This window comes from Dipodomys spectabilis, unplaced genomic scaffold (assembly GCF_019054845.1).
Source record: "Dipodomys spectabilis isolate Male_0828 unplaced genomic scaffold, ASM1905484v1 ptg000179l, whole genome shotgun sequence".
Taxonomy (NCBI): Eukaryota; Metazoa; Chordata; class Mammalia; order Rodentia; family Heteromyidae; genus Dipodomys; species Dipodomys spectabilis.
The window spans coordinates 10,944,277-10,959,070 of NW_024870856.1; the positions used below are offsets into that span (position 1 = coordinate 10,944,277).

At 47.5% G+C, this 14,794-nt stretch overlaps 1 pseudogene; it reads right to left on the reverse strand.

Annotated features, from left to right (window-relative positions):
- Positions 1-9,405: 9,405 nt before the first annotated feature.
- Positions 9,406-12,026, reverse strand: LOC122120974 (annotated as a pseudogene).
- Positions 12,027-14,794: the final 2,768 nt, after the last annotated feature.

Genomic DNA, 14,794 nt, shown 5'->3' on the forward strand with positions numbered 1-14,794 from the left:
GTCATGCACACTGGCTCCAGCCTGGTGGCCTTGTGGTTCTCCGTGTGTGTGGAGGGCCTCTCGTCATGGGGGAGGGCTCCTTGGCAGTTCTGCTTGAGGATAGCTTGCTCTGGTCTTTTCCTAGATGCTTCTAGGTAAAGGAGGAGCCCACCCTGACCACTGGTCCTGGGCACTGCTAATCACGACGTCCCCCACGTCAGGCTGTCCTGCTCCAGCCAGCCACGGTGGCTACTTAACTCCCTTTGGTCTCAGCATCTGCTCCATGTATTGGCTGGTCCTCTCTGGACCCATCACAATGCCCTGCACCCAGACAATCACAACAGGCTTGGGCTTCCCCTGTGGCAGGGCCACTCACGGGGTGGACGAGAGAGATGAATGGAGACTACACGGCCAGGCCCAGGTTCCGTATCCCTGGATACCACTGTGGTAGACGGATGTGCTCGAGACCCAAGGCACAGACCCTGGAGGAAACTCGGAGCAGAGCCACAAGTCCCAAAGTCAGGAACGGAGGAAACAACCCGTCCAGCGACATCTCCGCGGGCCTCGGGCAGCAATCCTGTCTGCTGGGCCAACGGAGTCTTATTTGCACAAGTTATTCCAGAATTCCCCATAAGTTGAAGGAGATTGTGCTGTGGTTTATTTGGTTGGTTTTCCCCCCTGTTGATAGATGGAATCGTACCATTACCTATCATAACTCTAGCCAATTTAATGTTTCATGCTGTGATGAGGTTTGAACAGGTGTCTGTAAAATTCAAACTTGCAGCGTCTGGACAGGAGACACGGTCCTCCCTGCGGAGGGCGCTCGCTGCTTCTGCCTGCGTCCTGCTGAGATCAAGGCCGGCATTTTTATGCATAAACGAAGGAGAGTCTGTACACAGAGTGCAGCAATATTGCCATGAAGATGATTCTTAACCGACATGCGCAAGTTCACACTTCTAAACGAGTGCCGCCCTGGCAGCCGGCGCCGGGGCCCCAGGCTGCGGCAGCAGAGGTGTCGCGGGTCCCCCCAGAATTCCCTCCGTTCTCATGCACTGGTGTTGGCAAGGACCTGTTCACGGAGGGTGTCTCTGCCTTTGGGGAGGAAAAAGTACTCAACTTTCAAATCTAAGATGAATGAAAGGGAAATTTGAGCAAGTAGGTAGTGTGTGTGTATCTATGTGGGCATGCAGGTGTACATGTATGCATGTGTGTGTATGTGTGTGAGTATGCCTCTGGGTGTGTATTTGAGCAAGCATGGGTATATATGTGAGTGTATGTCTGTGCACATGTATGCACACAAGTGTGTGCATGCACATGTACATCCATGCGTGTGTACATGTGCATGTGTGTCCTGCAGGTGCGCGTAAGTGCACATGTGTGTGTTCTGTTGGGGCATGTGTGTGGGCTTATTTTGGGTATGTGTGTCTCTGGGAGAGAAAAGGACAAGGCATGGACCCCAGGGCCTTTGCACATCTGCCCAGGGGAGGGAGGTCATCAGCTGAGGTATCAGGAACAAATGTGAATTGTGTCCCCTTGAGAGCTGTGGGCTGGAGCTCTGCCCAGGCGTGGCACCTGGGAACAGGGCTGAAAGGGAGGTACGGGGTTAGTGAGGTCATGGGGTGGAGCCCTCATCAGCCAGGCCGGGTATGCTCGAGCTGAAAGGATGCGCTATCAGAATGGTCGGCCTCTTTCAACAGAACTCAGCCAGGAGGCAGCTGTCTGCAGGCCAAGAAGAGAGGCTTAGCCCTGACTGTAAGGTTGCTCTCCTCTTGCATGTGAGTACACCACCAGGCACAAAAAAAGAGCAAAGCACCCATACCACCCGGTTACTAAGAAGAGCTGCTGATCGACCCTCAAACCAGTGCTTCCCTGAGCCGTGCCTACAGACATGGTCCTGGCACAATGGGCTGCTCTGAACGCAGGTCTCCTCCATTGGCAAGGAGTCACACCTGTTTTTGGAGGATGGATGAAGCGCAGTGAGAATGGCCATGTGCTCTGCTCTGCGCATCAGTACAAATGGGGGTGACAGGGCCAGTGAGGACCAGAGCAAACCATGGCTTGCTTTGAGTTCAAGTATACACACACACACACACACACACACACACACACACTACACACACACACACACACACACACACACACACACACACACACACACACACACACACGCCAGGTATGGTTCCCTGAAGAATGACCCAGGCTAGATTTATAAACAGGAAGCTTCCCTCCCAGCTTGCCCAGAGAGAAGTACTAAAGACGTGAGTTGACAGTCGGCTTGTGGAAGGCCTTCCAGGCTACAAATCAGAATCCGACAGCGTCAAGGGTAAGGGGGGGTCTGTTCCAGCTGAAGATGAGAATCTGCTGGCACAGTATCTGCCTCATATAGCAACACAAAAGTAGAACGACCCTTTTGTGGTCATGTGGCACTGAGGTTTAACTCGATCCAGAAATCATATTTGACAACTGGTCTGCCTGTCCACCTCGGCTGGTCCAGTCCTGTTCAGCACTTCCACGTTGCTACTTGACGTTGAGGGTTCCGAAGAATACATTTCTGGGCTCACAGAAGGAACTTTCTGGGGAGGATGGCCCAGTGAGACCCTCAGGCACCTCACGTCTCCAGCAGGGCCTTGCAGACACGTCTAGGAAAATGGGATTTCTCATCTGTGGCCCTGTCTTGTCTCTAGATCCTGGAAGGCAACACCCCCAAGAGACTTGATTCAGTGAATAATTTTTACGAGTCCAATCAAATTCCTATTGAGTTTCTCCAAGCTTATCAGCAGGCATTTAGAACAAAAGATAAAAGGAGAGTTTGAGACAGTGGCACTAATAATACTCCTTGTTCATTTCCTAAGGGGAGAGGCAAAGTCAGTCCTGTTGGCTGTATGGGTCCTTTCTAAAATGTTTAAATACATCCCATTTCAGGCCCACGGTGACAGAGGGGAAGCATCATCTGAGTTCTGTCTCCGCGCATGCACATCGCGGTTCTCCAGCGTATTGAATCAGTTGCCGGATGAGACACAGCGGCTAATGTGTTCTCTCAGTCTTAGCACACACCTGCTCAGCTCTCGGGGTGACCTGGCACAGGCTCTGTGGCCAGCAGTGGTGGACCTGTGTACATCCAAGTGAGCACTGGAGACCCACACGCCTCCCTAGGTTTCACACAGACCTAATTTGAGCCCTCCTGGTGAGTGGATACTACCAATACCAGTTAGTATCGTGCTGGCTTTCGTTGGTATGTTACTATGAAGTAATGAATAGCGCTTTCCCATTCATATTCCCCTGTCGGCATCCTGTCGGCATTCTCTCTTATGAAGTGACTGTCCCAAGTAGTCTACCCTCACAAACAGGTGTTATTTGTCTTACTGATGATTTGAAAGCGGGTTCTTTCTCTCCCTCCCCCCTTCCCCGTGTGGTGAGTGAGGACAGACAAGACTCTTGTTGTACTATAAATACCTTTCCTACTCTGCAAAACTGCAGCCTTTCCATTCTCCCAATGCAGCTTTCACTATGCAGAGTTTTCTCAGTTCAATGACATACTAAATAGCATTATTATCTTTTATAATTATTACTATGCTGTGTTTAATAAATTTTGGTTTACTCCCAAGGCAGGAAGATAATCTAGTATTTTTCCTAGATGTCTTTATTATTTTGCTCTTCATTATACATTCTATAACTTAGACTAAACTTTGTGTTTTGAATATAATCCTTGTATCTAGTTATTGATTATGTTAAATCTTTTAAAAGTGCTATCTTTTGGCTGTATTCTCTGCTTGCTTGACTTCTGCATATATGTTTGATTTCATTATATTCTTCCTAGCTTTTATTATTTTATTTTGTTAAGATTTAGGGTGCTTTTAATTACCCTAAGGTATGGAGATAGATCTGGGCCTGCCTAAAACACAAAACCACAAAGGCAAATTTTAGTTTCCTTTTCACAAATCTTTTCTTTTAATTTTAATTTTTAAAATTTTATTGCAAAAGCGATGTACAGAAGGGTTTCAGTCACTAAGTCAGGTAATGAGTTCATTTCCTTTTGAGCCGTGTCTGCCCTTCCTGGATTTTAGAGTTCAGTACTTTACTTACTTCAGTTTGTGGATTTCTTCCTTGCTGACATAGGCATTCGAAACTGCAACTTTTTCTTCCAGTGGTAGTTTGGGGCATCTATAAACGCTTTTTTTCAGTGCTAGATATTTGATAGCTATCAGTTCAAAATAGTTTAAGTTTTCCCTTGGGATTTCTTCTTTGACAAATAGATCAGAAGAATGTTTCTTCATTTGTAAAGATGGGGGAGGTCTGTGCTATTTTCTATTATTTATGTTACAGTTATGTGTTTTCCGCCCTTTGACCCAAGTTTTATCGCCTCTCTGTGTCCTTGTTTGAGGCCCTTCCAAGTGTGCTGAGCAAGCGTGTGCCCACTGGGGTGGTGGAGAGCAGGGGTGGGTGAGGAGGGGCCGGTCTGTGAGGGGAGCATGGGTGGGTGAGGAGGGGCTGGTCTGTGAGGGGAGCAGGGGTGCGGTGAGGAGGGGCTGGTCTCTGAGTGGAGCAGGGGTGGGTGAGGAGGGGCTGCTCTGTGAGGAGAGCAGGGGTAGGTGAGGAGGGGCCGGTCTGTGAGGGGAGCAGGGGTGGGTGAGGAGGGGCTGGTCTGTGAGGGGAGCAGGGGTGGGTGAGGAGGGGCTGCTCTGTGAGGGGAGCAGGGGTGGGTGTGGAGGGGCTGGTCTGTGAGGGGAGCAGGGGTGGGTGAGGAGGGGCTGCTCTGTGAGGGGAGCAGGGGTGGGTGAGGAGGGGCTGGTCTGTGAGTGGAGCAGGGGTGGGTGAGGAGGGGCTGGTCTGTGAGGGGAGCAGGGGTGGGTGAGGAGGGGCTGGTCTGTGAGTGGAGCAGGAGTGGGTGAGGAGGGGCTGGTCTGTGAGGGGAGCAGGGGTGGGTGAGGAGGGGCTGGTCTGTGAGGGGAGCAGGGGTGGGTGAGGAGGGGCTGGTCTGTGAGGGGAGCAGGGGTGGGTGAGGAGAGGCTGGTCTGTGAGGAGAGCAGGGGTGGGTGAGGAGGGGCTGCTCTGTGAGGGGAGCAGGGGTGGGTGAGGAGGGGCTGCTCTGTGAGGGGAGCAGGGGTGGGTGAGGAGGGGCTGCTCTGTGAGGAGAGCAGGGGTGGGTGAGGAGGGGCTGGTCTGTGAGGGGAGCAGGGGTGGGTGAGGAGGGGCTGCTCTGTGAGGGGAGCAGGGGTGGGTGAGGAGGGGCTGCTCTGTGAGGGGAGCAGGGGTGGGTGAGGAGGGGCTGCTGCTCTGTGAGGGAAGCAGGGGTGGGTGAGGAGGGGCTGGTCTGTGAGGGGAGCAGGGGTGGGTGAGGAGGGGCTGGTCTGTGAGGGGAGCAGGGGTGGGTGAGGAGGGGCTGGTCTGTGAGGGGAGCAGGGGTGGGTGAGGAGGGGCCAGTCTGTGGGAGAGCAGGGGTGGGTGAGGAGGGGCTGGTCTGTGAGGTGAGCAGGGGTGGGTGAGGAGGGGCCGGTCTGTGAGGGGAGCAGGGGTGGGTGAGGAGGGGCTGCTCTGTGAGGGGAGCAGGGGTGGGTGAGGAGGGGCTGCTCTGTGAGGGGAGCAGGGGTGGGTGAGGAGGGGCTGGTCTGTGAGGGGAGCAGGGGTGGGTGAGGAGGGGCTGCTCTCTGAGGGGAGCAGGGGTGGGTGAGGAGGGGCTGGTCTGTGAGGGGAGCAGGGGTGGGTGAGGAGGGGCTGGTCTGTGAGGGGAGCAGGGGTGGGTGAGGAGGGGCTGGTCTGTGAGGGGAGCAGGGGTGGGTGAGGAGGGGCTGGTCTGTGAGGGGAGCAGGGGTGGGTGAGGAGGGGCTGGTCTGTGGCGTTACCCCCTTGCCCACACGTGCTTTCTTGCACCTTTGTGGTACCAGTGCAGCCAGTGTACTGATGTCATGATAATGGATTTTTAATGTTTTCCCTTTGGGTACTTTCCAGTTTTGTCTTAGATAATTTTAAACATTAAGTTTACTTTTCGGTGTTTAAATACGTGTGCAAAGGGTTTCAGTTCAACCTGTGAGTATATGAGCACAACACTGTCGCAGCTTCCATCTTTCTGCCCTCCTCCTCTCCTTCCTTCCTCCGCCCACAGGGGACAGGGATTCCGGCCTCCTGGGTGCACACTGAGCATCAGGGCTGCTTCAGCCGCATTTTCTGGAATCGAAGGCTCCTGCTTCTCTGTGTTGGCCCCGTCTTCCTGGTAACTGGCCCTTCATTACCTGAAACAGCCTTTGTCTGGTTTCGGTGACTTGGTGGGTTCTTGCACTGTGTCTTCTTCCATTTTCGGTGACAACTCAGTGTTCGGACATGAAAGCATACTGTATGCAAGTCTTAATTACATAGATAGAGAGAGAGAGAGAGAGAGAGAGAGAGAGAGAGAGATGCATTTGTTTCTCTTGGTCCAATTGCAAGGATTTGTTTCATTTCATTTTCCTTTTTATTTATTTTTGTTTACATTTCTGCAGGCTGATTTCTGACTCACAATCCTCCTACATCGGATACCCAAGTGCTGGGATTACAGGTGTGCCCTATTGTGTCTGGCTGTCTTTTCCTTTAAATGGTATTTCATTTAGTTGTATTAAAAGAAATGTTTGATATAAGTGAGCCTAAACTACACATCTTATTATTTATTATTGATATTTATTCACCCCCTCTCACCTCTCTTGGATTACAAACAGGATTTTGTTCTCTTTTTTTTTTCTCTTGAGTTACACAGTTTTGTACTGACTCTTCAGTCATTTCCCTAGAATTTTCAATGTGTATTCCTGAATTACTGCTGCCAAATTTAATTTTGTTCATATGATGTCCTGACCAAGATGAAGTTAGTTTTACATAATTTACCTATTTCTTCCTCTTTTCTAATTTTGCACATTTTTTCTGCATATTTTGTTCTCCTAGAAAAGGCTATTTTTCATGTAAGAAAAAAATAACATTTTAATCTAAATCAGCTTTATTGAAAGCTAATATACATCAATCAAATTCACTATTTTTAAGTGGTATTGCAATATAGGACATTCTCATCTCTCCGCAAACAGCTTTGTGCCTGTTTTGCGTTTGCAGTATATCTCTCCTCCTTTTACATTCACTAACCTGATTTTTGTTGGTAGAGTATTTTATTAGATATTTCTAGAATTTCAGGTAGCTGCTTGACTCACACAAGGAACCAGAGTTTCTTCTGTACTAATCTGTGTGGCAGATTCCGATTCCTGCTTACTGCTGACTAGTACTCAAATTCTTCAGTTCTTCTATGAAATACTCCCATTTGGGTTGCTTTTGCTTTTTGTCTCATTTGTGATGACTATGGACATTATGACTACATTTTGTTGACATGTGCTTTTATTTGTCATGGAAATATGTATCAGTGGAATTGCTTGGCTATTTAGGGAGGTTCTTTAGGTGTTGTAATGAAAGAACAGAACATTTTCCAAATAGTGTTTCACTTTTTTTTCTCTCATGAGAAATTTGTAGAGCTCTAGCAGCTCTTATTTTCTGCCAGGACTGGCCTTGTACCAAGATCTTCAGATCTCACTCTTCTGAGTAATTAGGATTACAGGTATGAGCAACTTAAATTGGATTTTATTTACCTAACAATTGACAACTGTGAGCATCTATTATCCATCCATATCTATCAACTGTTTATGATCTAGCTATCGATCACCTGTCATCTATCATCTACTATTTATTTATCTATCTTTCAGATCATCTGCTACCTTCCCCCTTCTCCCTCTACCCAGCTTTCTACACATTTTTTTTTTCTGTCAGTCATGGGGCTTGAACTCTGGGCCTGGGCACTGTCCCTCAGCTCTTCAGCTCAAGGCGAGCGCTCTACCACTTGAGCCATAGCACCACTTCCTGTTTTCTGATGGTTTGTTGAGATAGGATTCTCACATTCTTTCCTGCCTGGTCTGGCACTGAACTGCGATCCTCAGATCTCAGCCTCCTGAGTAGCTAGGAATACAGGTCTGAGCCACCAGTGCCAGGCTTTCTACACATTCTAATGCAGAATCTATTAAAAAACTCTGCCCTTTTAAAATTAGATTGTATGTCTTACTACTATTTTGATATAGCAGATTTTAAATTATAAATGCTCTGACAAATATATAAGGATATATATGCATATAGTACATTGCAAATGTTTTCTACTTTATGGTTTCTGTTCATTTTCTTAATAGTATCTTTAAAAAGCTGAACTATAATAATTTGGGAGACTTTTATCATATATATTTTATATTTTATGTGTTCCTTCCTCAAAATTATGAATAACTTTTCTGTTTGCTCCTAGAAATTCCAAAGTTTTATGTCTATGTTCAGATGCAATATTTGTTTCTCATTTTTATGAATGGTATGATGAAATATTTGTTTTTCAAGATGCTATCTAAATTTTCCAAGACAAACAAAAATATCACTTCTCCAGTGATGTACTATGGCTGCTTATGGAGCAGGTATGTACTATAGCATTTCCAGACTTTTATGCTCTATTAGTTTATACAACTCTTTTTATATGGATAATGAATGATTTTTAAAATGTGTTGTAAGTTGTCCCTATTAATTTAGTTATTCTAGTCTTCTCTTGTATAAATGGTAAAGACAACTTGTTGGTAGAAACCAACAAAAGAATATGTTGGGTTTTTGAATGGAGTATATTAAATACATAAGTTTGTGTAAAGGATGCCTATATTAACAATATGTATTCTTATACCTGTTTAATTAACCTTCCCTTAAGTAATTTGTATATTTACACTGTGATAAGACTTTTAATTCTACATGTTTTTTGATTGAATGTGAAGTTACTACCAATTTTCATATATTGATCTTTTATCCAAAAACCTTGGTAAACTTTCATATTAATCCTAGTAGATTTCTATGAGTTCATTCAAATTTGGACAGAAAATGTTATATTTCTAAATCATAGCATTTTTATTTCTTCTTCCTAATCTCAGTCTTTTTTTTAAGGATTTCAAAGGGTATAATCTTCTACCATGGACATCTTGGAGATTTTTGTTGGGGGTCTCAGTCTCTTTGACACAGAATACTCATGAAGACTTAGAAACATGCCAGAAGTTGAAGTACTCAAAGGTGCTTGTGGAATATTCCAGTGGGTGGCTCTGAAGATCTGGTCAGTTGGGTGGTTATCGTTTCCTTCTTAGATCATGGTCTCCAATTCCATTACTAGCCCCACTCTCAGGCAGAAAGTGGCCCTAAAAAGATAGCTCAGTACCTGGAAGTTAAACAAAGCCAGCCCCCACCCCTGGAAGAAGACCTATGGGAGAGTAAACATGACACTGGCAAGAGAAATAGAGAGTTGCTCTGTGTGTGTGTGTGTGTGTCTGTTTGTGTGTGTGTGTGTGTGTGTCTGTGTGTGTCTATGTCTGTGTCTGTGTGTGTCTGTCTGTGTCTGTGTCTGTGTGGCTTTCTCTTTTCACCATCACGTCTGTGTTCTAGAAACTTGTGCTGGTGGATGAGATGACATCATCTGGGTTCCTAGCACATGTGCTGCTGCTTTAGGAAGACTTCCATCTGATTAGAGAGAACACTGCATGGACCATGTAGAGCAGAGTGGCTACCTAGGAAAACACCACAGCAGAGGTGTTTTCAGTAGTGCTTGAAGGTGAAGCCATCTTGCATGGAGATGGTAGCCAGGGCTTCCAGGACCAAGGCACTGAGGCAAAACTTGGCACAACACAGTGGTAGGCTGCATTGAATTCCAAGATGAAGAGCAGGTCAGGGAAGGTGGCGAAGACTGAGAAGCCACTGGGCAGGGTGCTGTCCCTGAAGCCGCTGCAGGGGCATTGCCGGCCAGTGGGCGTCGGTCTTTATTTCTTTTCTTGTCTTATTGCACTGTCTGGAATCTCTAGTAGAGTACAAAATAGGATACAAGGAGAGCAAACATTTTGCTGTAGTTCATAACATGTAAGGGTGATTTTTTTTCACCATATAGAAATACCTTTGCTGTGGGGTTCCATCATGTCCTAAATCAGACTACCAAGAGAGACTATTTACTGTGAGAGATTTATTCTCTTTGTTCTATTTTGTCCTCATGAATATCACATTCATTTCTGAATCCACTGAGGTGATCGTACAAGTTTTAATGACAAAAAATTCTTTATTACCAAATATGTTACATAACAGTATTTTATTATGATGTGTGGATATTTCATCCTGTTAGTCAGTTGCTATGGTCAGTTACTTCATTTGAACTCTGAATGAGGATGTAGCCTCCACGAGGAGAGCCACACTCCGCATGAAGTGTCATCTATTTTATATATTCCTAGACTCAATCAGCTGAATGTTTAAATAGGAATTTCAGTACGCTGTCTTATTTTCTTGAGGATAAAGATATGGCAAGGAAATGTCTTTTGGCCCTGTGTCTTCTGAGTCAGGTGGTTGTAACTCCGCTGACCCAACTTTGTGTGGATTTCATTACCCACACCATTCCACCAGGCTAGTGGCAGACGTTGGTGTATTTACCAAATGTTAACTGATTGCCTTCTGAATGTCAGCTCTACTCTGGAATACCAGATTTGGGAAACATAGCAGCACTGCACCTAAGCAGAAAGTTTAATTAGAGTTTGTCAAAGACAAATCATAATTCCAATTTTCCTTAATAGAAATGGTAAAAAGACTAATGTATTTATTTGCACAATGACTTTCAACATGTGAAATTACACATATATAATACATGCCATACTTTAAAATATGTGCTTTGCTTTATGTAATTATTTCTTATTTTCAGGGAAGTTATACAATTTATTTTTATAGCATTTTAATATAAAAATAATACCATATTGCAAGCAAGCCTTCATAGTTTACTTAATTCTGTTGGATTTATTGCTTGTGGCTCCACTTACAAATCATAATGGTATCATAAATTAGGAATTGCTTCTCTACCTTGTCCATTGCATTTAGAGAGAGGGTAATGATTGCTGAAGTATTCATTTCCAAAGTCTATCGCTTGGCTCCACTCTCCTTCGTTATTGTTGTGTTAGTTTTGTAACAATGTTTGTGAGGCGATGTCAATCACATAACACGTGCTATGTGGCAAGCTAGTTCTATAACAGATAGAAAATCCTGTGAGTCACATCCATGGCTATACCATCAGTTGTATATAAACGAAACACATTGAAGAGTCTTTCCATAAGCGTTTAAAAGATGCCAATGTTTCCCATGGTACAGAGAGGGACGTTGCAGTGAGACCAAAGTACAGAAAAACTTCTTAACTTCTAGTGGGCCTCGCTTTTCTCATTTGTAAAATAAGATTAGTCCACATCAGTTTTTGAACTATGGTGCACAGACCTCTTGTTTCCTTGGAGACTTAGCAGAGAATTTGGGACCCTTCTTTTCTCATATCCCTAAGAATAGATGGCCTTTGTGCGGTATGTTTAGTGTCTCTGCATAGTTATGCTTGAAGAAGGTTTCCACAAGTCTTAACATTCTGTGATCTTGTGAGGCTGAGAAGCTCAGATTTCTGGGACTGTGACAGAAATGGTAGGTTCTGGGGCCTATTTGTCTGGACTCTTGGATGTTGAGAAAGGAGGAAGGGTACCTTAATGACTGGAAGGAGCCTGGCTGGCAGCAACTGCATGCATCATTTGCTGGGGAAACAGTGGTGGTGTGTGTCCCCAGGGTCCAGACCCCCATCCTCAGAGAGGGCAGACCCAGAGCAGGCCTGCATGAGGTGGGAGGTGGTGTGGAACAGAGGAGGCTGAATCTCAGGGAGTGGGAGCCCGTGGGCTGGAGAGCCGGGCCGTCCGGGGCAGCAGAGGCCCGCGGCGAGCACTCCTCCCGGCCTCAGCTCTGTCCCGTAGCCACCGAGTCTAACTTGCATTCATGTTGGCTCCTAACCTCACGAACCGGTCAGCCCCACCCACCATGCGCCCGAGGCCCATCACCGCCGGCGTGTGTCTGTTCTGCCCGCGCGGAGGGACGTGGGACTGGGTGAGAAGGAATTGAGTGGAGAGGTCAGGTCTGCAGGTGTGCCAGGACCGGTCGACCTCAGTCAGGCGGAAGTGGGAGGTGCTCCTCTGAATGCAGGTAGCCATTGTAAGCTCACGGGGACTGTCAGCTGTCAGCCGTCAGCCTGAGAGCACTGTCTGCTCAGAGCACTTCCTGGAGGTGGCTGGAGGTGTGTGTGGGGGACCCTGCGTTCTGTCTCCAGTCCCTCGCTGACTTCCTTGGGGCAGTCAGTGTAGCCAGAGCAGGCCAGCCCCGTGTCCCCGCCCCGGTCCCCGGCTGCCCTTTTATCTTGACTGAATGGGGTTCCTTCCTTCCTCTGTGTTCTCCCAGTCCATAAGCTACGCCAGTAGCACAGTTCATTGGCCAGGCCTTTGTGCTTTCTTCTGGTAAGTTTCCAGATCTGGTCTGCTCCACCTCAGGACATCTTAAATTCCTCCCACCTGCCCTCCTAGCCATAGACGTCTTTCTGAAGAAAGGCAATAGCAAAGTTGCTCATTCTCATAGTTCTTGGTGCCTACAGGGTAGAAGGCAGGTGTTTCGGCCTAGGGAAGGTGCTTTGTTATTGGATGTAGCTTTCCATGGCATGGTCTGGCCTTTATGGCTTTGTCTTGGTTTTCCCAGCATTCTCCTCTCTCATCTCTGACCATCCAGCTTCCTGCCATCGGCCCCGTTACATGTGGGCCTCATCCCCAGAGAGCCTGTCCCTCGCTGTCCCCAGACCTCTGCCACCCACACAATTCAGCCCTTCAACACAGAGGTTCCTCTTTGTCTCTGCCAGGCACCTCCTTGCTGAGCTGAGAACATGGACAGCTTCAGCCGCCTCACATCACAGATGACTCAAGCCAGCCATTACAATGCCCTTCCAAGGGAACAAGGTCATCCATCTCAAAACATACCCGGATGGAGGTCAAGAATACTGACCTTCTGTGACCCCACACTCCAACTGTGCAGACGCTCTTAGAGTTTATCAAGTTTATCGTCTCTATTTTGTGTTGAGCCTGTGCAGTTTGCTCTGGTTGAGTCGAAACAGAAGGGCGCAGAGGAGCTTATTATGCTGTGTCTGTGCCTGGGGACTGTGACCGTAACCTCACAGAACACAGGACCGTGTTCCTAAGAAACACGAGGCACTGGCTGCCTTGCGTTTTGTGCTTATTTACAAGAAAGGCAAGGAGTCTACGTGTGTTGCTGTGAACCAGAGCACTTGTTGGCTTGTGCTATGTGACCAGCTGCCTTCCATTACTATTGCCATTCCGTCACTGCTACCATTCCTATGGAATAGGTCTGCAGGCATTGATAGATGCCGGCAGCAGCCATGAGGATTCAAGTCCGGAAGGTGCAGCGTTGCTTGGCGCGGCCTTTACAGACGCAGTTCACAGGACACCAGAATGCTGGGAGAGTCACACCAAACACAGTCAACTGTTTTCGTCCTTCAACACTTGCACCAGATCAGAAGGAAGCCTGGAGTGAGGCGGCATTCTTGCTTTTTTCCTAACTCATTAACCTCATCAGCAATGTGAAATTCCCCCCTCGCCCATCTTCTTCTCCTTTCTTTAATACCATTTCAATAAGATTTCATCTTTCAAAGCCTGTGGGCTGCTCTCTCTCTCCCCGCTGTCCCCCCTCTCCCTCCCCAAGGACAGGGCTCTGCAGAGATGGCTGGAGCACCCCGTGTTCCTTGAGCTTTCAGACCTTGGTTCCCAAATGTAGCCACACGTCTGCTCCCTAGCTTTAATGTTAAACTTCCTGTGGACATTCTCCTGGCCGTCTCTCTCAGATTGCGTGCACTACCTTCTCGCTCGTGCCCAGTGCTTCCTAAGTGCCTGCGTTTTCTCTACCTCAGCCCGACTCTCAGAGAGGCTCCAAGGCATCAATGCTCTGTATGCCAACAGTGGGAGTAAATCCAAGAGCACACAGTGCGTGGTGCAGACCCACCCCGCGACTTTATTGCACACCTGTCGCGGTGCACGTCAGCAGTGCAAGTGGAGTCAGTTTGAGCATCGGGACAGTTGTCCATGCCAGCTTTCATCAAGGGGGTTTTTGATTCACTGTTGGGGGCAGGTCCCGTGTGGGCAGGCCTCCCCCCTCCACACAGGTTCTGCCATTCCATGCCAGTCACACCCTCCTCGCCCAGCTTTGACAACCCAAGCAGCTCCAGCCACGTACAAGTGCCCCCTCGGAGGGGCACGAAGCCAGCCCTGCAGGGGAAGGGCTCGGCTGCCAGTGGCTTCCAGCCCAGGACAGGTGCCCGGTGACACAGACCGAAGGGGCTGTGTGGCCATGAAAGGGGCACCCGCGCAGCGTGCTGACTGGCTGTCGGAATACATTAACAATGTCGAATTATTCTCAGGCAAAACATTCCTTTCGAGTGATTCCGGGAATGTGTCTGCATAACAGCACTTTCAAAGGAAAATGGTTTTGCTTGAAGTGAGAATTTATCCAAAGGTAAGATGAGAGACACATCCAACACGAGCCCTGCGAAGATTTAGAATTCCTCTTCTCTTGGGGGTTTTTCTTCCTTCGTTTTAAATTTTTTTTCTCCACTTTGGGTCCAGCAGGGATATCTGAGATTCAGAACAAAGTTTTGATATTCCACGAAAGAGAAGTAAAAAGGCCGATGCTCAGTGCTTGGCTGAAATGTTGTGCAGAAAGATTTCCCAGAGTGCCAAGAAGAGGAACTTTTTTCTTTTTAGTAAAAAAGTACAGAAACCTGTTAACTCACAGAAATAAAAGGAGAGAGAGGGACCCGTCTGTCACTCAAAAACACTTGCAAGGCACCAGGGCCTCCTGGCAGAGGTGGTTTTAAGTGACTTACTCTGCCCCGCTCCACTCAGATACGACATTGCCCTGGACGCCC